General features: G+C 37.0%; 1 protein-coding gene and 1 long non-coding RNA gene across 9 annotated transcripts in view; one reads left to right on the forward strand and one right to left on the reverse strand.

The window, feature by feature from the left end:
* The window catches only part of Pde11a (phosphodiesterase 11A), a 514,960-nt gene that overhangs the window by 382,821 nt on the left and 105,442 nt on the right, over nucleotides 1–26,697 (reverse strand). The gene's annotated exons all lie outside the window — the stretch shown is intronic.
* Nucleotides 858–26,697, forward strand: part of LOC147829977 (uncharacterized) — a 53,197-nt gene continuing 27,357 nt past the window's right edge. The window contains exons 1-2 of one of the 6 annotated variants that reach the window (XR_015447288.1): nucleotides 869–1,311; nucleotides 9,429–9,588. This is a non-coding gene — a long non-coding RNA (uncharacterized LOC147829977). Of the gene's footprint in view, nucleotides 1,312–9,428; nucleotides 9,589–26,697 lie in introns of all 6 variants that reach the window. The other 5 variants (XR_015447289.1, XR_015447307.1, XR_015447296.1 and 2 more) reach the window with 5 other exon arrangements.

Consider the following 26,697-nt stretch of genomic DNA (forward strand, 5'->3'; position numbering starts at 1 on the left):
AAGGATCAGGAGAATAGGAAAAAAAAGGCCTGAGGGCATCATGGGAAGCAGCAGGACTCCACCCTTTGCAGTTTCAGAGTTGTAAAGGTGAGAGATTTTGCTTTGAGAAGAAAGCCACAAAGCACCATGTTCCAGAATAATAGTGTCCTAGGAAAGTTGTTCCTTGTGATTTAGTTCATAAGCACTGGGCTTCTATAGCTGAGAGAGGGAAAACTGGCTACTACTGCTACAGCTGGAAGCAAACCTTGGCATCATCCATGTGGCACTAGTTTTAGGTGCATGTAGAATGCAAGAGTTGTAGAGTTAGGAAGGTTTCCACCCAGACTTCAGAAGAAGGTCTGGGAGGCCGGCCAGTGTGCCCCTGAGAGGGCAGTGTGTGAAGCCAAAGGTGCATAGAGACCCCAGAGGTTTGGAGAAGCCAGGAGCCTGGATCATTTGAGTAAAACTGCAAGGAGGGAGCAGAGCTAGCCCAAGAGAGAAGCCATGAGAGCTACAACAACCCTCAGTGCCACAGGAAAATTGCCACCCAACCCATTTAGAATTCACAACTTGCCACAGATTATCTCAGATGCTTGAAGTGGAACTGTGGGACTTAATGTTTGCCCTACTGGATTTTCAACTTGCTTTGGTCCAAGTCCTTTGTATCCCCCCCCTTGTTTGTAACTTTTGGAACAGAAATGTCTATCTTGTGCCATTGAATGCTGAAAGTGTTTAATTTTCTTTTCCTTTGTACAAGGGCTTACAACCAAGAGTTTGCTTTAAATCTGAGAGGAAACTTTGGATTTGGACTTTTCAGTAATGCTGAAACTGTTAGGACTTTGGCAACTCTTTTTATTTATTTATTTATTTTGGTACCTGGAATCAAAGTCCGGTCCTTGCACTTGAGCAGCAGGCGGCGAAACCACTGAGCTAAATCCCAGGACCTCGGACTTTGGTAACTCTTAAAGATTGACTAAATGCCTTTTGTATAAAGGAATATACATGAGTCTTTGGAGGGCCAGGGGAAGAATGTTATGGTTTGGGTCTGGATGTCCCCCCAAAGCCTCATTCAGTCAGAGGTAGATGAAGCTGATATGTGTGATGATGGGATTATGGGCGTTTGATTACTGAACCACTACATGTGAGTGAGTGGTTTAGCACTACCCTAATCCTAGAGGTCTGAATAAGATAAAAGGGGAAGAGAGACACCGTTAAACTCTCTCGTTGCTTTTGCTACCTTGTGCATGCCATGTTGTTTCTTCTCTGCAATGACGGTCTGCCATCCACCCTACCTTGGAGCCAGCCAACTATGGACTGAGACCTCTACAAACTGTAAGTGAAATAAACCCCTTCCCCTTAAAAAAAATCTGTACCTTTTCTTCCATGTACCAAATCGTCTTAACCTGCTAGGAGTACTGGGAGATATGTAATTCAAACTACAATTATACAATGGAGGGAACACAGAAGCATAACAGAGGTTCCTGTCATTTTTGAGTGATTCCTTTAAGCAGAACAACAAAACAAAACTCAGTAAGGAACAATAATCTCTTCTTTCAACGGCATTCTGGGCATTTCAGCCTCCATATTTATAGAAATTCATTAATCCACTGATCAGTTGCATAGAAGGCAATGCAATATAACAGAAAGAGCTTTGAAGTCAATGTTAAGAAATGTTGATTTTAATTCAAACCACTTCCTTTTGCCTCAGTTTGAAAAAAGAGGATTTCTGTTTCTGTACTTTAAAAATTTTAAGAATTGGTGCAGTGCAAAGTCAAAGATACTAATTCTAAGTGAGATCCCAAAAGTTTAATAAGTTGCTACAGGAAGAATCAGAACAATGCCTAATTACTTATATGTGCTTCACTATAGCTTACACATCATGTTGAAGAAGTTACCCTTAAAAAGTGATCTTTGACAAAAACCTTTTGATCTAAAACAAGTTTTCTCTAAAAGGAGGTCATGTCATTTCAAGTAACAAGAAAATTATAAAAGGAAAAGAGACCCTCCCTTCCAGTTCTTTTTTGTCCTGACCTAGGGTAAGATTAAGCATACTCTGTTTCCTGCAAGTACAGAAACAGAATAAGTAGATGTCACTGAATTATCACAGAGTTGTCAAACACGCCTATTACCATCTTCCACATTGACACACTCAAGGAAGTGAGAATTGCAGCTACTACCATGATGTTAGTCCACTTTTTAACTCCTTCTCAGAGACATCCTTGCTTTCTTCACAGCATCATCCTGGAGAGGCCATAAAACTGGACAGAGTAAAGGACAAACAGAAATGTCTCTAGGAGCCAGGTTATTGCCTTTTCACAGCCTCTGTGGGCCTACTCTGTCCCGTATGAGCCATGATTCATGAGGGTTCTGTGTTCTCTTTCTTGGACACAGTAGAGATAGTGATTAAAGAGCCAATTCCAGCCTTTACTTCATCACTTACTATTTGTATGTCTTATTCCCTGGACTTTAGTTTCCCTTCTTAAAAAATGGAATAATAATAGTACATCCTTATATATTATGAGGATTAAATGAAATAATACTTATAGAGTGCTTAGGGATGGTATTCAGCACATATAATAAATAGTACCAACACTGTTACAGCTGCAGCTAATAATGAAGAAGGAACACAGAGGCAAGATATAATATGGAGAGTTGAGAAATGTCTGAGCTTTGGGCCCATGTCTAGGCAATGTCTGGTAGATTGGGGCACTGGACTCATCAGGATTTCCTTCTCATGAAGCACTTAGATGTCTCTTGGGAAAGAATTCCTCCTAAGAGAACAGAGGGCCCGATATGTAAGGTTTACCCTTGTTAATTGCCTCAAATGTCAGAGGGAAAGGAGTGATTAACAGTATATCCTGTTAACACTGAAAATGTGGCTGAGGTGCTGGCTCCTATATGCTTATGTTATGTTTGATTCAAAATATGGAAGAAGTAAAGGAAGGAAGAGACAGAGAGATGAAGGGAGGAACAAAGGGAGGGAAGACCTTAAAGGGCTGGTTACATGTAGGGAATGAAATTTCTTCCCCACAACAACAACAATGGCTCTTACTTGTTGCCATCTAAAGGATGTTGCCTTCATGAGGCTTAGAGCAACTGATGCCCAGGATGTTTAAGGAAAATTAAAGGATTCATTTGTAATCACATTGAACATATCCCTGGAAATTCTCAGAATACAGTGGAAAGGCCAGAAGGAGTTGAGGATGCCATAATATCAAGGCCAATTGAGCATTAGAAAACCATGAGTTTTTACTATACTAAGAGTGCTCTTAATGACCTCCATTTAACCAATTTACAGCCCAAAATGATGACCTCTGTAAAACGTACCAGTGTATTGATAGCATGCTAAAAGTCTGCAGCTTGGAAACCAATACTGCTCAGTATGTTTGCTTAGCAAGTGTTCTTGACATTTGTGAGAAAGCCTGTTTATGTCATTTTTACTCAGTATTTTAAGTTCAGATATTAGTTTCTGTTATATAAACCACTAATTGAAAAAGATAATTTTTTCTAGGAAGATTAAGTTAAAATCCATAGATTAATACAATTATATCATCAAAAAGACAAGCTCTGAAGCTAAGTGGAGTAAGGCAATTGTGAAAAAAATTGGAGAAAATTCATAAAAGCCTAGAAGTATTTTTAATGGCTTTGGAAGTACTTTTTGATTATAGCTTCATTTTTAAGTTGAATAAATTATTAATCATAAAAAGTGTATTATGAATGTTGTTTATATAAGGATAGCAAAGTGGTTTTTTATGTAGTGAACTCAATAAGAAGAGAATTCCATAATAAAAATATTGTCTAATGAATGTACATTAATTTAAAAAATTAAGATATAATGCTTACTATGCATATGTATTATTTTGAAATGATTCAATATGTTAATGAATTCTGGGATTAATTAAGCAATTACCAGTCCTGATCATACTTGAAAAGAAGGCTTGTTCTATATTATTGTGAACCTATTTTCAAATTAACTTAGGATAGTCACCTCTTTCAGTCTCTACATAATATAGAATAACCCTAATATAACACTTATTTTAGTCAAACTTCAGTTGGATAATTGATATCTTGGAAATTAAAATGTTAACTTGAAAGATTAAATGCAACATTCAGTAGCCAGGTTTGTTTAGCAAGCTCTCCTGCAGCTACATCCTTTTGTGTGCTTTTTCAGAGGCAGACTTGACATCTACATACATAGTAAGATTGCAGGGACACCATGAAAACACTCTGTCCCTCAAATATGTACCACACTAACTTGCAGATATCTACAGTGCTATAGCTTTTATCTGCTTTTTGAATGCAGCTTTTCTTATTGTCAGAATTGAGAGCCAGAGGACCCTCTAACTCTTCTGGAGGACAAAAGGGGAGAAGACAAATAAAAAGGCTTCAATTATATGCATCCAGAATTTTTACTATATACTTCTAGTTTCCTAATCTTCTGTGATGCTTGATAAAATCAGGTATTTTTCAAAGCACTGAACTATCATGGAACAACTATTAATACCTTGCAGAATCATTTTACAAACACTGAGGAATATTTTTAGTGAAATGTTTGATTTTGAGCCAAATTTTTCTTATAGCTAAGTGGAATGATATATACCAAGTTTCTTAGGCATACAGAAGGTTATGTAAATGAAGTTGTTTATGAGCCGTTCCTTAAATGCTAAATTTCATAAATACAGAAAGGCTGCTGTCTCTGGAACTACTCTGTTGAGAAACAAACATTCTGGGTGTGCCTGTTGTATGGTGTCTCCTCTGTCCTTATGGAAATTTAAAGACTGAAGAATTTTCTCTGTTGCATTTTAATTTTTATCTATTATATTTTTACTTTTGCTTAACATTTTGTGTTATGATAAAAAGAACCAGGTAACATTCTTTTACTACCTTTTAGAGCTTTCAGTGATAACAAACAACCCGCCATAGGCTTGCCACCACTGCTCTAGAATATTCCTTCAGGGATGTCATTGTTAAATTAATGTTTCTTCCCCATTGTCATAGTCCATTCATTAAAAGCTGACCAGTTATGTGAAACTAGTTAGCCAGAGGTCAAATTAGAAACACAATTTCTAGTAAATAAACCATGAGAAGTCACAGGGCACAACCACTGCCACACACCAAATCTTGTGATGCAGGGTTTTCTCATCTCTTCTAAGTGTTGTGAGTATCTTCACTCCGAAGCTCTAAGGAAAACAACCCAGGTCTGAATCAATACATGCAACATTTACTCCTATCTCAACCTCTTGATATGCTTCTGAAACAAAGAGTTCAATAATTTCATTCATACCCAGACTGAGTCTTTGAGAGTGCATTGTTGATGCTTCCATAGTTCAACCCAGCCCCAAGGCTGGCACAAACAAGAAACTCTTGGATTAACCCAATGTGACTCTTCAAGCAAAGAGCTGTTTCTGCTGTGTCATAAAGGAGTTCATGCTAACCCTACCTACCTTGGAACCTCAGTGGGGGACATATTTGGGAGACAGAATATCTTTGTGGGAACCTGGAAATTTTACTATGTACTTTGACGTCAATGGGTAAATCTAGTTCTGTTGGCAAAAAAACACCCAAAAAGACGTAGTTGCAGGAAAGTTTATAAAATAAACCTGGGCACTAACTTTTGTACTAAGTTTTCAAAGTTAACACTTTAATTTCCAAGATACCAGATATCCAGCTACAGTTCTCTGAATAAAATAAACGTTATTTAACATATAAATATTCTAAGATGCCACAAACAAACTTTGTCCACTCTATTATTGCTTTCCAAACTGTGTAGATTGAAAGCAAATCCCTCTCTGTCTTTATATTTCCAGACCAAAAAGCCAAGCTTTTTAGGGGTTGGGGGAAAATAACCTGTGCAGTCACAATGGACCCATGCCTAGAAGGGTCTTGTGCATGATTCAAAGCTCTAATATCACAAGCTCCAAAGTTTTTAGTAAGTTTTGAACAAAGGGCCCAGCATTTTCATTTTGCACTGAGCTATACAATCCTGTCTAAGAGTCTGAATTGTCTAAGTCTCCTGTGGGGGTCCATCTTCTCTTTGCTATCTGTGGTTCTGGGATTAAGACATGAATTAATGCTGCAAGTCAAAAGGCAAAGCCAACCTGAGAGGCACAGAGAACAACTGTGGAAGCCTCTGTTGCTACAAGTGTTCAGACAGCAAGAGTTGCCTATTGAAATGAAAGGCTCTGGAACTTTCTTAAGGTCTTCTCAAGTCCCATCACTTTTTCCTTGCTCACAACTAACCAGAGTTTCCAGAAGCCCCAAGCTTTGTGTATTACCTGTACATAAAAATGTTTGTGCTTTGGCTTGCAAATTTTCACTTTGATTAACTCAGAGAAGGCAGCAAAATAGGTTTGTCTGCTAACCTCATTCAGAGCCCCACATACACATGTTCAACTTTTGGCTGAAATGAATCTGATACAGATGTTTTGCACAGCATTCTTTAAAGTGGTCTACAATACTCATCAAACAGTCTAAAGTAACCGATAACCTCAGTAGCTCTATTACATCAGAAAATACATAAGAATGACAGTATAAGCAATATACTCTGCTTCAGGAAAGATAAGCAATTCACTAGAGATGTGGAATGCTGTTTCCTAAAGCAATTTCAATTCTTGATGTGGTTATAAGAAAAAGCTATTAGTCATAGCACAGAATGAATCAAGTCCAGAAGAATATTCTGCAAAGGCTAAATCTTCCTGTCATACTCACAGGCAAGCTACAAATAAAAAAGAAAATGAAAGCTTGACTCCTCTTTAAGACAGGGAATATTTTTTTCTGTGAACTCCTTACGGATAAACTATGTACTTATGCCATTTACACAGTGGAGAGATATATCCACTAAGTGATCCACTGATGCCAAAATTCTAATTGTTATGTTAGTAAAGTTCTTCATTATGGTTAATGATTTTCCCCATTTTGAGAGAATCACTTTTTTCTGATTGGCAGGTTACAAACTGTTTTGCCTTTCTGAATACTGCCATTTGTCCTATGTATTTTCAGTGAATCATTCCTCCTCATCCAAAATTCCTTTGACCGGAAAGTTAGGGACATTTATCTCAATATCATGAGTCTACTGGAATCCTCCAGTCCTACCCCATGCCAGAAGGACAGGGTGGATCAATGCCACATTCAGGTCAAGACTGAATGTAGACAGAGATTACCAGCACATCCTAGCTGGTTAAATAAATAATACTTTCTTTGAGAATTGCCAGCTAACCATCTCATCAGGCCTTGAAACTTTATTCATAGCCCAATAGCACCCATCAGCTGATTTCAATCTCTTAAGAAATGAGGAAGGAAATAAGGGGAGAGACAGATTCGACATTTTCATCCAACTTGAAATATACACCACCACAGCTTCAGCTTCCTTTAAAACAACAAACAAACATATAGTATGCAAAATAGACATTCTTTCTCTTTTGGTGATCCTCATCCCAACACAAAAGGGGGTAAAGTATGGGTTAACCCAACATGTTTAGTAATCATGTACCCTTCTCAGAAGTGTTCAACAATTAGTTTGATCAGATTTTGCTTTATCAAAGAAAATCTTTTCTCTATTGAATCTTACTGCATCTGAGATTTTGTGAGTCCCCCGTCAATGATATAATAATGACACTCATTTAGTTTTGCTTTTAGAATAATGTTGTTGATCTGTAGCAGAATTTAGGAATTTTGCTCTAAAAATTTATAGTAGTAGGGTGTAGCTTAGTAGTAGAGCACATGCAGAAGTCCTAGGTTCAATCCCCAACAGAAAGAAAGATGGTGGGGGGAGAAAATGGGAAAAGGAAAGGAAGGAAGGAAATTTATGGCAGTAGTTTTTCAGAGTTACACATTCCTTGGGAGGATAGTTTGGAAGAAATATTTAAAATGTATTTTATACTTGGGAATGAATGTGTGTGTGTGTGTGTGTGTATATATGTGTATATATATATATATATATATATATATATGTGGCTGTAAAGTCTCATCAGACAACATGTTGGCTGGTCAACATGGTGCCTTTACAGATTGATATGATGACCTAAGTTTTAAAATGCTGACAACATCCATATAAAGGAAGCACATCACTTTCCTGTTTTCTAAGTTTCTTTTCTAACTGTGACTGTGTTGTGGAGAAAAGAAGAAGACATTTGGGTCACAATAATATCGCTCTTTTTTTTTTTCTGTTACTGGGGATCCAACTCAGGACTTTGTGCCTGCGAGGCAGGCACGGCACTCTGAGCTACATCCGCAGCCCGTTAACATCTCTCTTTCTCAGCTACAAACTGAACTGGAAAACTTAATTAAACTTCTAACTGTTCTCTAACACATTTACATTTGTTGTAAAACTCATTTAAAGTAAATCTTTGAGAGAATATCTGATAATCCCTTAGAGAATATCTGATAACCCCAGAAATATACCCCCAAAATACACTACTTCCAAGTAGAATTTATAGTGCTTTGAGTGGAGTGTCAGCTTGATTGGCTTTGGGATACATCCAGAGGATTAGGGGAGCATACTTCTGGGCATGTCTTGGAAGATTATGGAGGCATGGCTTTTGCGCCTATATCTGACCTCTTCTCTCCTCCTTGCTGGCACTGTTCCCCTGCTACACTTCCCAGCTGCCATATACTAAGTGCACTACCATGCCTTTCCACCATGATGTTTCTGTTTTGGGTCCAGCCGAGCATGGACTGAATATCCTTAAAACATGACCTAACTTAAACCTCTATTTCTTTAAATTGTGGGTATCATTTATTGTGTCCAGCAATGAGAAAGCTGACTAAAACAGGATTCATCTCCAAAATAAAAGAAATAAAAGCACTAAATTTTAAAGTTTCCAAATAGCATATAAAATAATAAAAAGAGAAGTAAATATTTCATAGAATTGGGATGCTGGTTAAGGGCAGAACAAGATTCCAGGGTGTCTGCTGGCTTTAACTCTGTCAACATGTGTGCATTAAAACATGTATAGAGACATAGGAGAGACTCCCTTCACCTGCCCAATTTCAGACTCCAAGAGGAGAAACAAGCAAATGCTGCCTGTGTCAGGATTATCCATATTGGACCCTATGCATGCACAAGTCACTGCTGAGTGCCTCAAGTTTGTCCCACATCAACCAGGACATTCACTCAGCACACAGTATTATCACTGGTCTGGTTTGAGTCCATACCCAGAGAACCCTGGGCTCATTAGAGCCCACTTCCAGCTTCCATGGCCCAGCGACCACTGTAGACCAGTATGATAGTTAACTGATTGTGTCAACTTGAGTAAGAAACAGCCAACTAAATTGCATCAGCATGGTTCTGGGTGTAGTTGAAGGGCTTTACTGAAGACAGAAGACCCATCCTGGGTAGGATTGTTGCCTGAATGGTATAGAAGGGAACCAAAGAAGGAAGTCTCACTTCTGTTTCTTTGGAGGAGCTCTAGTCTTCACCTTCACCTTGGACATCCTCTCTTATCTTCCAGTGCAGACTTTTCAGCCTTCCATCACAGACCATGTGGCCTCCCGATACTGAGTCACAGAGGACACTACAGTGAGCATCCAGCCTTTGATTGGATCTTTTGGATCTCCAATGCACAGACAGCCCTTTTTCACTTTCCACACCTGACTCTGCAGTTGGCCATTGTAAGCCAATCTTGTAAATTTTTATTTATTTGTATATCTTGCATTAAATCTATATCTCTAGTAAGCACTGACTGATACAACAAGCCAGAAATTGTCTGATGTCTATCTCTAGTCCTGGGCAACCAGGGTTTCCATGGGGACCTCAAATCTCATGTGAGTCTCTGGTCCACCTGGCCTGCAAGAGTACCCATTCAGCATCAGGTGCATTGCCCCCACCCTGGGTGCAGCAGTCTCCACTCTGCACATTGCCAGAGTCTGGGCAGAGTCCCTACCCAGAGCATTAGGCCAGTCCTCTGCCTGGTTAGTAGCAAGGCCTAAAGTTCAATCTTATGATTGCTCTGGATGCCCATGAGACACCACCCAGCACCCTATGCCCTCACTGAGGCTGTCAGAATCTCCCCACATTAGGCCTGGGTGCACCTGGACCTCCCCTGGGCATCCCAGGCCAACACAAGCCTCCACCTAGAGTCTGCAGCTGGTCCCAGACACAGGAATATATATCAGATATCAACTGCTGGTCTCCAACCACCAGGAATCCACACCAGGAGCCTCAGAATACAATGCCCCACACATTTCTTAGGCTGAAGCCCAGCTTAGACAGTTGCTACAAACAGTGATTTACAGAGAAGGGTACCCTTGAATGGAGAAACCTCCACACAAAGAAAAGGGGAAAAGAGAAATGTGATTTCTAAGATTAAAGACTCCAGGCCCTGGAAAAAAAAATACACTTTTCTGGAGACATGTAGGAACTCTTTTTTTCCTCCCTTTCTTTTTTTTTTTTCTTCTTCTCTTTTCTCATCATTTAACCTAATTTTTACTCCTTTTCCCCCCCCCCGATTTTTACTCCTTGCTCCTCTACTGGTACACTTTTAACTTTTACTATTTTTTTCTTTTGGTGAAATTTGGAGCTTTACCACCAATTTTCTCTTTCTTTCTTTCTTTCATTCTTTCTTTCTTTCTTCAGAGACTCACTATGTAGTCAAGCTGGCCTTAAACTCACTGTGTAGTCCAGGCTGGCCCCAAAATCATGGTGATTCTTCTGCTTCAACCTGCTGAGTGCTGGGATTATAGGTGTGTGCCACCAATCCCAGCAACCACCCATTTTCTTGCCCTCCCTTAAAAAAATATTTCTTTGTTGTATTTGTTTGAATAGGTTTTGCTTTTTAAAATCTCTCTTCTTTTCTTGCTAACTCTCTTTCAACTTGTTTCCTTAGTAGTTTTACTTATTTTCTTTTGCTCTATTTTAGTCTCTATTCCCTATTATATTCTTTTCTTGATTTTTCCTGATACTATTATCTAATACTACTAATTTTCCTTTACTCCTTAATAGGACCTTTTATATCAATCTTACCACACTCTTCACATCTTCTATTGCTTTATTTTTCACAATCTATTTTTTTTTCTTCATGCTTCCATACCCATAGCCTTATGAATCTGTAGTTAGTTAACTACATCTTACTATGGCTGAATACTGGTTTATTGTGAAAGGGTGTACAATTACTCTATTGAGTAGATATTTACTGTACATAATTATCAGATTTTTCTTAGAGTTTTTTCTGTAACTATAGATCTTGTTCCCATGGTTAAAGGTAGCAAAGTGTTATAGTTTGTCATTATCCAGTTTGTACTTGCTGTTGTTAATGCTGATTGTACTACTTTAGCCAAGGTGACATAGTAGCTTCAATCAGTTTGTTTTCCTTGTATGACAATACCTGGATCGTCTGGCAATCATAAACAATACTACAGTCCATTAACAAAAAACTGGGCACTAGGCCAAACAGACTACAACCTTTCATCCCTAATAAACAGAGGTGGTAGGATCCTGGAACAGACTCAAAGACCAATAGTTAAGTACACTTAGAAGACATCACAGAAAAGTAGTCATTACCTAAAGAGGTCTCAATACTAGCAATAAAGCTACCCACCATAAGCAATTTGCAAGCCTCAATACAAAAAATCAAAATCAAAATCAAAATCAAAATCAAAACTGAGAAAACATGGAAGCAAAATGTCCCCAACAGCTCCCAACTCCTCCAAAGCAAATCCAGGGTGTGGATCAGGGGGAAGAAATCAAAAGCTACACCGCTGAAATTTCTGAAATGGTAGCAGCAGAAGTAACAAAACAGATGACTAACACTCTTGGTGAACTCAAAGCAGATATACTTGCAGAGATAATTAGAGAGGTGATGACCATAAAAAAAGAAATGATTATTGTATCTAGAGTAGATACAGATAAAAAAAAATAGAGGAGCTAAGGAAAGGCATGGAAATCATGAATGGCTCAAATAGAAAAGACCTGAATTTCATAAAACAGTCTCAAGTAGAAATCCAGGACATTAAAAATTCTATTGACAGTACAGATAGCAGACTCAAGCAATATGAGTACAGAAAAATCAGATCTAGAAGACATGGTTGAGGTTGATGAGCAACAAATGAGAGATTCCTTAAAAACAACAAATGCTGAAAAATTAATTCAGAAGCTGCTAGTTGATGCAAAGAAGACTAATCTAAGATTAATTGGAATCAGTAAAAAATTACAAGATAGCATAAAGGGAAAAAAAGACCGGTTTTTTACATGAGTAATAGAAAATTTTCCAAGCACGGAAAAAGAATTTGATACAGAGATAAGGGAAGCACACAGAACTCTAAATAGCCATGATCAGAAAAAAACTCCATCAAGGCATCTAATACTCAAGATTCCAGAAGTTCAACATAAGAACAGAATCTTAAAAGCTGTTAGAGAAAAAAAACAAACCATCTATAAAGGAAAATCCATCAGAGTTACAGCAGAATTCTATAAACCCTAAAGTCAAAGAGAGCTTGGAGTGAAGTGTTTCAAGCCCAAAAAGAAAAAAACCTCCAACTCAGATTGATGTATCCTGCAAAACTATCTTTCAAAATTGATGTAGAAATAAGATATTTCCATGATGAAGAGCACCTGAAGAAAATCATGACCACCGAACCACCATTCCAAAAAAATTCTCAAGGATATCCTAGAAAAATAAAGTGAAGATAACAATTCCAAAAATCCCAATAGAATGAATCCATTAGGTAAGGTGAGAAATTAAACAGAAGGGAAAGAAATGGAACCAACAATAGGAAAATAATGTAATGACAAGGATAAGTAAGTCAATACCTATCAGTTATAACCATCAATGTGAATGTTCTCAATTCATCAATCAAAAGGAACAGATTGGGAAAATTGATCAAGAAACAAGATCCAACAATATGCTGCATACAAGAAACACATTTAACTCAAAAAGAAATTCATGACTGAAAGTCAAAAAATGAACAATATTCCATGCAACAGGACCCCTCCCCCCAAGAAAAAAGCAAGAGTAGCTATTCTGATTCCAGAAACAGTGTACTTCAAGCCAAGACTGATCAAAAGAGACAAAGAAGGTCACTACACACTGGCTAAGGGAACAATCCAAGAGGAAGAGATAACAATCATAAATATATATGCACCAAATAACAGTGTACTCAACTACATAAAACAAACATTAAATGATATGAAAAATCAGATAAGGACTAATACAATTGTAATGGGGGACCTCAATACTTCACTGTCACAAACAGGCAGATCAACTAGACAAAAAAATCAGCAAAGCAATATCAGAACTGAACCAAACCTTTGAACAGATGGACTTATTAGATATCTACAGATTTTTCGATCCAACAACAGAATACACATTCTTCTCAGCAGCACATGAGACCTCTGAAACAGACCACATACTACCTCATAGAGCATACTTAAGTAAATGAAAAAGAACTGAAATAATCCCAAGCATATTGAATCATAGTGCAATGAAATTGGAAATCAGTGGCAAAAGGAATCACAGAAACTATGTAAACATGTGGAAATTAAACGATATCCTCTTGCATAACAAATGGGTCATGGATAAAATTAAAGAAGAAATTAGCAGTGTCTACAATTAAATGACAATATCAATATGACATAACAGAATCTATGGACTGCAATGAAAGCTGTCCTCTGAAGAAAGTTTATAGTGGTGAATTCCCACATCAGAAAAACAGAGGAGGCTCAAATAAATACCCTAATGATGAACCTCCATGTTCTAGAAAAAGTAGAATAATGTAAACCCACAGCAAGTACAAGGAAGGGCATTATAAAGATCAGAGCAGAAATTAATGCAATTGAGACCAAGAAAATAATACAAAGAATCAATGAATCAAAATGTTGGTTCTTTGAAAGATTAAATAAAATAGACAAACCTTAGCCAAACTTATCAAAACAAAGAAAAAAATAGACCAAATCCATGCAATTAGAAGTGAAAAGGGTGAAATCACAATGGATTCTGCAGAAATCCAGATTATCAGTACCTACTTTCAGAATCTGTACTTCAATAAAATAGTAAATTCACAAGAAATGAATAGATACCTAGATACATATGAATAACCAAAGCTATATCAAGAAGATATAAAAATTCTAATAATCCAATATCAGTCAATAAAATTGAAAAAGTAATTTAAAAAAACTACCAAATAAGAAAATCCCAGGTCCTGATGGATTCACTGCTGAATTCTGCCAGAAATTTAGAGAAGATCTAATGCTACTCCTCCTCAAATTCTTTAATAAAATCAAAAGGTAAGTAATACTGCCAAAGACATTACCAAGAGAAAGCCTGATACCAAAATCAGAAAAGGATCCAACCAAAAAAGAGTTCAAAGGCCAATCACCCTAATGAACATAGAAAAATCCTCAATAAAATACTGGCAAACTGAAGGCAGCAAATCATCAAAAAGATTATACACTATGACCAATTAGAATTCATCCCAGAGGTGTATGGATGGTTCAACACATGCAAATCAATAAATATAATATACCACATAAAGAGAAACAAGGACAAAACCACATGATCATCTCAATAGATGCAGAAAAAACATGTAATAAAGTCCAGTATCTATTTATAATAAAACCCTAAAGAAAATTAGAACAAAACTGTTCTATCTCAATCTGATAAAAGCCATCTATGACAAACCAACAGCCAACATCTCATTAAAGGGTCAAAACTGAAAGCTAAAATCAGGTACAAGACAAGAATGTCCACTATCACCACTCCTGTTCAATATAGATCTGGAAACATTAGCCAGAGCAATTAGACAAGAGAAAAAAAATAAAGGAAATATGGATAGGAAAGGAAAAAGTTAAATTATCATAATTTGCACATGACAATACTCTTCATAGAAGACACCCAAAACTACACCAAAAGACTCCTAGATTTAATAACCAAATTCAATAGCATAGAAGGATACAAAGTCAACATTCAAAAGTGAATAGCATTTCTGTACATGAATAACAAATGCACAGAGAGAGAAATTAGGGAAACCACACCTTTTGCAATAGCAAAAAACATGAAATACTTAGGAATCAATCTATGAAGGAAGAGAAAGACCTTTATATTGAAAACTATAGCACTCTGAAAAAGGAGATCAAAGAAGATATCAGAAAATGGAAAGATATCCCCTGATCTTGGATAGATAGAACAAATATAGTGAAAATGGCAATACTTCCAAAAAGGTTATAAAGAATTCATTCAATCCCAGTCAAAATAACAATAGCATTTCTCACAGAATTAGAGAAAACAATCCTAAAGTTCGCATGGAACCCAAAATAGCAAAAGCAATTCTGGACAGTAAGAGCAAAACAGGGGGCATCACAATCACAGATTTGAAATTATACTACAAGCTACCATTATAAAAACAGAATAGTACTGGCAAAAAAAAAAAATCAGACCCAAGTGTAGGGGCATATTAGACAGGCATAGAAAAAAGAAAACACAGGGCAAGACTCATATGGCTAACAGTGCAAAATCATCACATGCTTATCTTGTACCATGTGCTTAAAAATGTACTCTAATATATCCTTATAAAAAGGTCACTCACGGATCCTGGGGAGCAGCTGTGTGGCCCAGACCAGTGTGGCTGCAGGCAGATCCTAGCTAGGGATCCACCCCAATCCCAGGGGCTCCTGCCCAACCATCCAAGCTGAGGGCCCACCCAGAAAAGAGCTGCACAGGCACACAAGATTCAGCCAGAGGCTTGCCATACCATTGGCCACAGAAGAGGACCCACATGGAAAAGAGCTGCACAGGCACACAAGCAATACCCAGAGGCTAACCCCCATACTACTGATAAGTGTGTGGAGACCCTAGCCAAAGCCTGCCCAGACAACAGGAACTGGGGTGCACAGCCCCCACCCAAAGGCCATCCCAGACAACAGTTACATAGGGGCCCCAGTGAGAGGCACACCTAGATACCAACCCAAGTGTGCACAGGCCCCAGCCAGAAGCCCGCCCAGACAACAGGTCAGCTCAATGATCCAGAAGGCCAACTTTCTGAACCCAGGAATTGGTGTACGGTGAGCAGGAGAGTAAAGGCTGCTCAGGGGCTTGCTGAGAATTCAAGACCACTGAGTGAGCAAAAAGTTGCCTCAGCAAAGCCACAGCAGGCTGCATCTGTTGAAATGATAAGACACATAAATAAGTCCCAACACCACACTTTCAGATCACCTAAGGAAACCCCAAAGGGCAGCCAGAGGGAACAATCTGATACTCAACCACATGGACTCCCTGAATTGGAAACGAAAGGGGAACTGGAAAAAATGAAATCAGAAATAATTTCTCAGATAACAGCAGATATTGTGGCCACAGTGAAAGACATGATTAATAAATCTAGAGTGGACACAAACTAAAAAATAGAGGAGTTGAGGAATATGATGGAATCCCAACATAGGAAAAAAATGGAATCTATAAAACAGATGCAAACAGATTTCCAGAAGATTAAAAACTCCATTGAAAGTTTATGCAGCAGAATAATCCAATGCAAGGATAAAATCTCAGATATAGAAGATAGGATTGCAATTAGTGACCAGGAAAAGAAAAATTTCTTAAAAATAGTAAGGGACTATGAAAAATCAATCCAGCAGCTGCTAGATGTTGCAAAGAAGAATAACATCAGACTGATTGGAGTCAATGAAGAAGCAGGAGAGAGTGGAGACAACATAAACTGTTCACAGAAGTGATAGTAGAAAACTTCCCAAATAGGGGAAAAGAACTTAACATACAGATAAGGGAGGCATATAGGACTCCAACTAGCCTTGATCAAAAACACCCTACACATAGGCATATAATAGTTAAGATTCCAGAAACCCAACAGAAGAACAAAATTCTACAAGGAGTTAGAGAAAAGAAACAAATCACATATAAAAGAAAGCTATTCAGAATCACAGCAGACTTCTCAACACAACCATCAAAGCAAGAAGAGCTTGGAGTGACATATTTCAAAATCTAAAGGAAAACAGCCTCCAACCCAGATTGATGTACCCTGCAAAACTATCTTTCAAAATTGATGGAGAAATAAGATACTTCCATGACAATGACCACCTTAGGGACTTCATGAATACCAAACCAGCACTCCAAAAAATTTTAGACAGTATCCTAGGAAAAGACAATGAGAATTACAGGCCCAAGAAACCCAGCAGAATGAATCCAGTGAGTACAACAAGAAATTAAATGGAAAGGGGGAGAATCCAACAAAAAGAAAAAGTCATGGCAATGATAAGTCAATACACATCAGTTATAACCATCAATGTTAATGGTCTCAATTCACCAATCAAAAGAAATAGACTGGCAAAATGAGTCAAGAAGCAAGATTCAACAATATGCTGCATACAAGAACACACTTAATTAAAAAAGAAACTCATAGTCTGAAAGTTAAAGGGTGGAAAATAAACCTTCATGTGACAGGAACTTGAAAAAAAGCAGGAGTAGCTATCCTCTTTGCAGATCAAGTGGATTTCAAACCAACACTGATTAACAGAGACAAAGAAGGATACTACATCCTTGTAAAGGGAAAAATCCAAGAGGAAGAGATGACAATCATTAATATACATGCACCAAACACTAGTATGCCCAACTACATAAAACAAATACTAATCATCATGAACAATCAAATAAGCACTAATACAATAGTAGTGGGGGACCTCAATACCCCACTGTCACAGATAGACCAACTAGACAAAAAATAAGCAATGAAATACTAGAACTCAATCAAATTCTTGAACAAATGAACTAAACAGATGTTTACAGAGTCTTCTACCCCACAAAATCAGAATACACATTCTTTTCAGCTGAGCATGGGTCATTCTCCAAATTAGACCACATACTTGCTCATAGAATGTGATGAAGTAAGTGCAAAGGAACTGAAGTTATCCTCTGTATATTAACAGACCATAGTGTGATGAAATTGGAGGTCAATAGCAAAAGAAACTGCAAGAATTTCATAAACACATGGAGGCTTCTGGCAGCCATAGCACCACTTCCAGTGCAGAGGAGGTGAGCTGCACAGGTGCCAGCAACACGCCCACACACATTGAAATGAGAAGACGTGTACACAAGCCTCAAAAACAGATGTCCAGATCACCTACAGCAACCTCAAAGGGGAACGAGGTGGAACAATCTGATACTCAAACACCTGGACTCCCTGAACTAGCAACAAAAGAAGATCTGGGAAAAATGAAGTCAGAAATAATTTGTCAAATAGCAACAGAGATTGTGCCCATAGTGCAAGACATGATTAATAAATCTAGAGAGGACACAGATTAAAAAAATAGAGGACTTGAGGAACATGATGGAATCCCAACATAGGAAACAAATGGAATCCATATAACAGATACAAACAGATTTCCAGGAGATTAAAAACTCCATTGAAAGCTTATGCAGAAGAATGAGCCAATGTTAGGATAGAATTTCAGATACAGAAGATAAGATTGCAATTAGTGACCAGGAAAAGAAAAATTGCTTAAAAATTGTAAGGGACCATGAGAAATCAATCCAGCAGCTCCTAGACAATGCAAAGAAAAATAACATACGACTGATTGGAGTCAATGAGGAAACAGGAGGGAGTGCAGATGACATAAAAAAACTGTTCACAGAAGTGATGGCAGAAAACTTCCCAAGCAGGGGAAAAGAACTTGACATACAGATAAGTGAGGTATATAGGACTCCAACTAGCCTTGATCAAAAAAAATCTACACATAGGCATATAATATTTAGGATTCCAGAAACTCAACAGGAGAACAAAGCTCTTCAAGCACTTAGAGAAAAGAAACAAATCACATACAAAGGAAAGCCCATCAGAATCACAGCAAAGTTCTCAATGCAAACCCTCAAGGCAAGAAGAGCTTGGAGTGATGTATTTCAAGCCCTAAAGGAAAACAATTTTGATGGAATCTCATTTATCAATTTCTTTCTTTTATACATCATGTTTTTTGTATCCTAGGAAATTCTTGGCTACCCTAAATTCATAAACATTTTCCCTTATAATTTCTTCTTTAAGTTCTATAGTTTTAGTCTTTCATATTTAGATTCATAGATCCTTTCAAGTTATTTTTACATATGGAAATAAAGGGTTGAGGTTAATTTTTACATACGGACACCAGGTGTTCTAGTACCATTTGCTGAAAACAATATTTTTTCCTCTGCTCTTGGATTGAGTTTATGTTCTATAAAATGTTAATGTTAAATAATCTTTCAAAGCTCAGTGGACCATATATGTGTGGTTCTATTTCTAGATTCTCTGTTTTATTCCATTGATCTATATGTCTTTCCTTATGCCAACACTGCCTTGATTACTGTAGCTTTAGAGGAAGTCTTAAAATTAGGTACTAAATGGCTTCCAACACTGTGTTTTTTCTTTTTACTTTTCTAGGTTCTTTGTACTCCTGTGTAAGTTTTAAATTTCAGTATCTAATTCTTCATTTATAGCAAGTATACATAGACCTGAATTTTTATATATACCTTGTGTTTTTTTAATCCTGCTAAATTCAAATACAAGTTCTTGGGGCTCTTAGAGATTTCTTAGTATTTTCTCTGTAGATGATCATTTCATCTACATATAAAGATTTTATTTCTACCTTGCCAATCATATCCTAATTGTGTATTTTTATTGCCAGACTATTTTGGTTTGGGCCTATGTTTCAAAGTTTAATGGACAGATGAAGAGTAGGCATATCTGCCCTTGCTCCCCACTTTAGGGAGAAAGCATTGTATCTTTTCCATTCATATAAGGCATTTTTGCTGGAAGTATGAAGTACATGGCTTATCTGTTGAGAAGGTTCTGTTCTAGTCTCCTGGTAGCTTTTACCATGAACAGCTGTAGAATTTAGTCCAATACTTTTTCTGCAACTACTGACAGGATCATATGGCTTTTTCCTTTCCTCTGTTAAAATGATAACTTATGGAGGTGGATCTTCCAATGCTGAACCCAACACTCCCATCCCTATAGTAAAACCACTTTCTCCATACTCCAGATCTGACTTCTAATTGTTTGTTTTGTTGAACAAATTTTTATCTATGTTCATACTTTTTTCTTCTGTTATCATTATCCAGTTTTAGTATTAACACAATGTTGATTTCCTACAGTGATGGGAGAAGTGTTCCTTCTTTCTTCTGCTTTAAATGTTTGATATAATTTATCAGTTAAAATATATATGAGCCTATTGTTGTCATATAGGTAGGTTTTCAAGCTCAGAATATACTTTCTTTTATAGGTGCTATTCACATTTTATATTTCCTCCAGAGTCAGTTTCATTAATTTGTCTTCCAAGGTACTTCTTAGAAGTTGTCAAATTTATTTCAAAAAAGATTTTTGTAATACGCTTTCTACCTCCTGTTAAATTCTGTAAAATCTGTGGTAATGTCCTCTAAATTTTGATATTGTTATTTTAAAAATGTATAATTGATATTGTGAAATAGGAAGAAAGGTCTAAAGGAGTAGGGGAAGTGGGAGGGGTAGGGGAAAGGAAAGAAGGGAAAAGAAAAAATATGAGAAAAGGAAAAAAATGGAAACAAAGTCTTTGCAAATTGGGAAGGGTGGAGGGGGTGAAGGGAGGGCAGGGAAAGGGGAAAAAAATAAGAACCGAGATACATTATGTAAAGGCACAAGATCCCAATGATGAATTCTTATTTAAAAGCTTCTGCAAAGCAAGAGAAACCACCATCAGTGTGAAGAGACAACCCACAATGTGGGAAAAAATCTTCACGAGCTGTTCCTCTGACAAAGGTCTACTATCTAGAATCTATAAAGAACTTTAAAAAATCAGACCTCCCAAAATTTAAAGACCCAATCCAAAAATGTGCATCTGAAATTAGCAGACATTTCTCACACAAAGAAGTAGAAATAGTGAATAAATGTAGGAAAAAATGTTCAACATCACTGGTCATTTGAGAGATGTAAATGAAAACAACACTGAGATTCTACCTCACTCCAGAAAGAATGGCTGCTATTATGAAATCAGTCAATAACGAATGCTGGCAGGGATATAGGGAAAGAGGAACCCTGCTACACTGCTGGTGGGAGTGTAGACTGGTGCAACCACTGTGGAAATCAGTATGGAGATACCGCAAAGAACTAGGACTCGAAGTCCCATTTGACCCAGCTATTCCCCTGCTGGGTATCTTTCCCAAAGAATTGAAAGAATCATACCACAGTGATATATTTGCACCCATGTTCATAGCAGCACAATTCATGATAGCTAAAACTTGGAAGCAGCCCAAATGCCCATCAACTGGAGACTGGATAAAAAAAATGTGGGTTTTTAAAAATAAAATGGAGCACTACTCAACCATAAAAAATGAGAAATTAGAGACATTTATAGCTAAATGGATCCACATTGAGGTGATACTCTTAAGTGAAATAAATAGGACACACATGTGTAAATACCAAATAGTTTCTCTGGTGTGAGAAACTGAAAGTGTAAATAAGGACTAAAAGATATAATAGATAATGTGAAATAGGAAGAAAAGGGGCAAAGGGGAAGGGGAAGTAGCAAGGGTAGGGGAAAGGAAAGAAGGGAATGGAATTAATATGAGAAAATGAAAAAATGGAAACACTCTTTGTAAATAGGGAGAGATGGAGTGGTTGAAGGGAGGATAGGGGAAGGGGGAAAAATAAGAACCAAGAGAGATTAGGTAAAGGTGCAAATTTCCAATGATGAATGTTATTATGTTATAGACCTAAAATGTACCCATAAAATAAAAAATTTTTTAAAAAGAAGATCATACACCCTGACCAAGTGGGATTTATTCCAGGGATGCAGGGATGGTTCAACATATGCAAATCAATAAATGTAATACAGTATATCAATAGAGCCAAAGACAAAAACCACAGGATCATCTCAATAGATGCACAAAAAGCATTTAACAAAATCCAACATGCATTTACGGTAAAAACCCTACAAAAATTTGGAATAGACCGTCTCTACCTCAATCTGCTAAAAGCCATCTATGAAAAACCAACAGCCAATATCATACTAAATGGTCAAAAACTGAAATCCTTCATACTAAAAGAAGGATGACAAGGATGTCCACTATCACCACTCCTGTTCAATATAGTTTTGAAAACATTAGCCACAGCAATTAGACAAAAGAAAGAAACAAAAGGAATAAAGACAGGAAATGAAGAAGTGAAATTGTCATTATTTGGAGATTACATGATACTCTATATAGAAGACCCCAAGAAGGCCACAAAATGTCTTCTAGACTTAATAAATCAAATTTAGTAGAGTAGCTGGATACAAGGTCAACACACAAAAATCAATAGCTTTTCTGTTCATAAAAATCAGACTCACTGAGAGAGAAATAGGCAAAAAATTCCTTTCACAATAGCATCCAAAAACTGAAATACCTAGGAATCAACCTAACAAAAGAAATCAAAGACCTCTTCTCTGAAAATTATAGCACTTTGAAAAGAGAGATTGAAAATGATATCAGAAAATTGAAAGACATCCCTTACTCCTGGGTAGGAAAAATCCACAGTAAAAATGGCCACACTTCCAAAACTGCTATATAGAGTCAATGCAATCCCAATTGAAATCCCAGCAGCATACTTCACAGACCTGAAGAAAACAATCCAAAAATTCATTTGGAGCAAGAAGAGACCCAGAATAGCAAAAGCAATTCTAGGCAACAGAGACATGGCAGGGAATATCACAATCACCAACTTGCAACTATACTACAAAGCTACTGTGATAAAAACAGCATGGTACTGGCAAAGAAACAGACCTGAGGACCAGTGGAACAGATTAGAAGATTCCGAAACAACTCTAGACACACTCAGCCACCTCAGCTTTGACAAAGGAGCCAAACACCCTCACTGGAGGAAAGATCGCCTATTTAATAATCAGTGCTGGAAAAACTGGGTTTCAACTTTCCAAAGATTAAAATTAGACCTATATCTCTCACCATACACTAAAGTAAAATCAAAATGGATTAAAGATATAAATATTAACACAAAAAGACTAACCCAGCTGGAAGAGAAGTTAGTTAAAACTCCTGAAGACATTGGTGTAGGAAAAGATAATATAAACAAAACCTCAGTTGCCCATGAACCAGCACACACAATCAATAAGTGGGATCTCTTCTACTAAAAAGCTTCTGCACAGCGAGAGAAACCACCAGCAGTTTGCAGAGAGAACCCACAATGTGTGTAATTATTTTCACCAGCTGCCCCTCAGACTAAGGTCTACTATCTAGAATATATAAAGAACTTAAAAAGTCAGACCTCCGAAACTTAAGGACCAAATCCAAAAATGAGCATCTGAAATGAGCAGACATTTCTCAGATGAAGAAGTAGAAATAGCAAACATATGAAAAAATGTCCAACATCACTGGCCATTTGAGAGATGCAAATAAAAACAAGGCTGAGATTCCATGTCAGCCCAGAAAGAATGGCTGCTATCATGAAATCAACCAATAACAAATGTTGGCAGGGCTGTGGGGAAAGAGGAACCCTGCTCCACTGCTGGTGAGAGTGTAGACTGGTGCAACCACTATGCAAATCAGTATGAAGATACCTCAAAGAACTAAGATTCGAAGTCCCATTTGACCCACCTATTCCCCTGCTGGGTATCTTCCCCAAAGAATTAAAAGAATCATACCACAGTGATATATGTGCACCCATGTTCATAGCAGCACAATTTGTGATAGCTAAAACTTGGAAGCAGCCCAATTGCCCATCAAGTGGAAACTGGATAAAGAAAATGTGGTCTTTCTTATAAAATGGAGTATTACTGACACATAAAGAATGAGAAACTAGAGCCATTTATAGCTGAATTGATGCGCTTTGAGGAGATACTCTTAAGTGAAATAAATAGAACACATATGTGTAAATACGGAATAGTTTCTCTAGTGTGAGAAACTATTACACTGCAAGTGTAAATAAGGACTGAAAGGTACTATAGATAATGTGAAATAGGAACAAAAGTTGCAAAGGAGAAGTGGGAGCTGTAGGGGAAAAGAAAGAAGGGAATGGAATTAACATGAGAAAAATAAAAAATGGAAACAAAGATTTTTTTGATAGGGAGGGGTGGAGCTGTTGAAGGGAGGGGAGGGGAATGGGAAAAAAATAAGAACCAAGATGGATTATGTAAAGGCGCAAATTTCCAATGATGAATGTCATTATATTGTATACCTTAAATGTACCAATAAAATTAATTTTTTTAAAAAAAAGAAAATGTCACTCACATATTCTTGCATGCTTAAGAAATCCCTAACTGACCTTGTTTCCAACCCTGAAAGAAAAGCTAAGACCCTGATTGGCTTAGATGACACCAGTCAGTGAAATAGCTATTTTTAGAAACCTTCTTACCTCTATAACAATGAAGTAGCAAACTCTCCAGGCATCCCAAGTGGGATGCCCCCTATCTGTTAAAACAGTTTTTCTTCTGCTTCCTCTGCATTTGCCACACTTTAAATAAATTTTTGCTTCATACCATATCAATCTGGACTCCCCCATTTTCTGCTAAGAGCTCCACTTCTTCATTCTTTGCTGAAGTGAAGGCAAGGACCCAAAGAGAGGCCAAAGTTCATTACAGGGAACTCTTAGCCACCTCCCTAGAAATCCCCTGCCAACACAACACAAGAATCAGTGGAACAGAATAGAAGATGCAGAAACAACTCCAAGCACATTCAGTTACATTATCTTTGACAAAGGGATCAAACACCTTCACTGCGAGAAAGCCTCTTTAATAAATGGTGCTGGGAAAATTTGCTTTCCACATGCCAAAGATTGAACCTAGATCCATATCCCTCACCATGTACTAAACGAAAATCAAAATACATCAAAGATCTAAATATAAAAATAGAAACACTAAATCTACTGGAAAATATTATAGGTAAAATTCTTGAAGACATAGGTGTAGGCAAAGACTTCATGTACAAAACCCTGATTACACAGGAAATATCACAAAGAATCAACAACTGGGATCTCATTGTATTAAAAAGCTTTTGCACAGCAAAAGAAACCACTAACAGAGTGAAGAGAATCCCACAGAATGGGAAAAATTTTTTACCAGCTACTTCTCAGAAAAAGGACTAATATCTAGAATATGTAAAGAACTCAAAAAAAATAAGACCCCTCAACTTCAAAGACCCAATTCAAAAATGAGCATCTGAAATGAATAGACATTTCTCAGACGAAGAAGTACAAAAAGCAAATAAATACATAAAAAATGTTCAACATCATTGATCATTCAAGAAATGCAAATTTACAAACACAAATTCCACCTCACTCCAAAAAGAATGGCTATCATCAATAAATCAACCAATAACAGATGCTGGCAAGGCTGTGGGGAAAAAGGAACCCTTCTCCACTATTGGTGGGAGTCTAAATTGGTACAATCACTTTGGAAATCAGTGTGGAGATTCCTCAAAAAACTAAAACTAAAAGTTCCATTTGACTCAAGTATTCTTCTTCTAGGCATCTTCCCCAAAGACTTAAAATCATCATACCCTAGTGACACATGCATACCCATATTTATAGCAGCACAATTTATAATAGCTAATCTTGGGAAAAACCCATATGTCCATTAACAGATGAATGGATAAAGGAAATGTGGTATTTATAATGGAGTACTACTCTGTCATAAAAAGGATAAACTAGAGACAGTCTTAGGTAGTCTTAGACATCTTGAGACCATAATCTTAAGTGAAATAAATCAGACACAGAATTTTGAATATTGCACTGTTTCTCTGTGTGAGAAACCCAAAATGTAAATAAGGAGCAAAATGAGGATAGATACTACAAAATAGGAAAAACTTCTTAAAATAAGAAGGTGAACAAAGGAAGGGGAGGAGGATAGGAAGGAAGGAAAAGGAGATTTTTCTTAAAAAAAGAGAATGGAAGGAAAAAAATGGAAACAGAGCTTTTGTTAATGGGGAGGGGAAGAAAAGTTGGAGCAAAGGGAGGGGAAAGGGAAATAAAAAAGAATTAAGATAAATTTTATACAGATATGAATTCTTCATGATGAATTTGATCATTATGTACAGAAAACATGTACTAATACAAAATAAACTTTAAAAATTAAAAACACATAAATCAAAATGTATGTAGAAAAATGATAAAAGATTACTAAAATATTTCTACCATTCATACCATTAACCTCTTCAATGAACATCTGCTACTTACTTATCCTTAACCCATTTTCATCAACATTTTTATTTCTTATAAAATGCTCTCAAAAGAGCATACTCCACATTATTATTATTATTATTATTATTATTATTATTATTATTTTTGATACCGGGGATGGAACTCGGGCCCTTGCACTTGTGCAGCAGGCGGCGAAACAACTGAGCTAAATCCCCGGCCCCGAGCATACTCCACATAAACTTTTGTTTCAATGATTTCCTCTATTCTTAAGTATGCTGTTTTCACTATTTGACTAGAGATCAATGATCTTCAGTAGATCAAGTGGTTGTAGTGCTCTTTAATCTACTTGAGTCAACATGGCTATCAATTTACAAAACAATTTTTGAAGATTCCTCAGTTTGACAGAGTAGAAACTTAAGTGAAGATCAGTCTTAACAAAACTATGACTGCCTGGAAACTTGTCCCTTAGCATTTTCATGTGATTTCAGCATAATTGAGATTCTCATAGAACATGACGATACATACTTTCTTAAATGTTGGATGAAGAACAAAGATTCCTTCTTTAATTCTTATCTCTTTTTTCCCTATCAAGTTGTTTTATTTTATTTTTATTTTATAGGTACAATTTAGGTATACATAATGATCTCAGTCATAGGG

This window comes from Heterocephalus glaber, unplaced genomic scaffold, assembly GCF_053883595.1.
Source record: "Heterocephalus glaber isolate CG9 unplaced genomic scaffold, H.glaber_assembly_v1.0 deba00000347, whole genome shotgun sequence".
Taxonomy (NCBI): Eukaryota; Metazoa; Chordata; class Mammalia; order Rodentia; family Bathyergidae; genus Heterocephalus; species Heterocephalus glaber.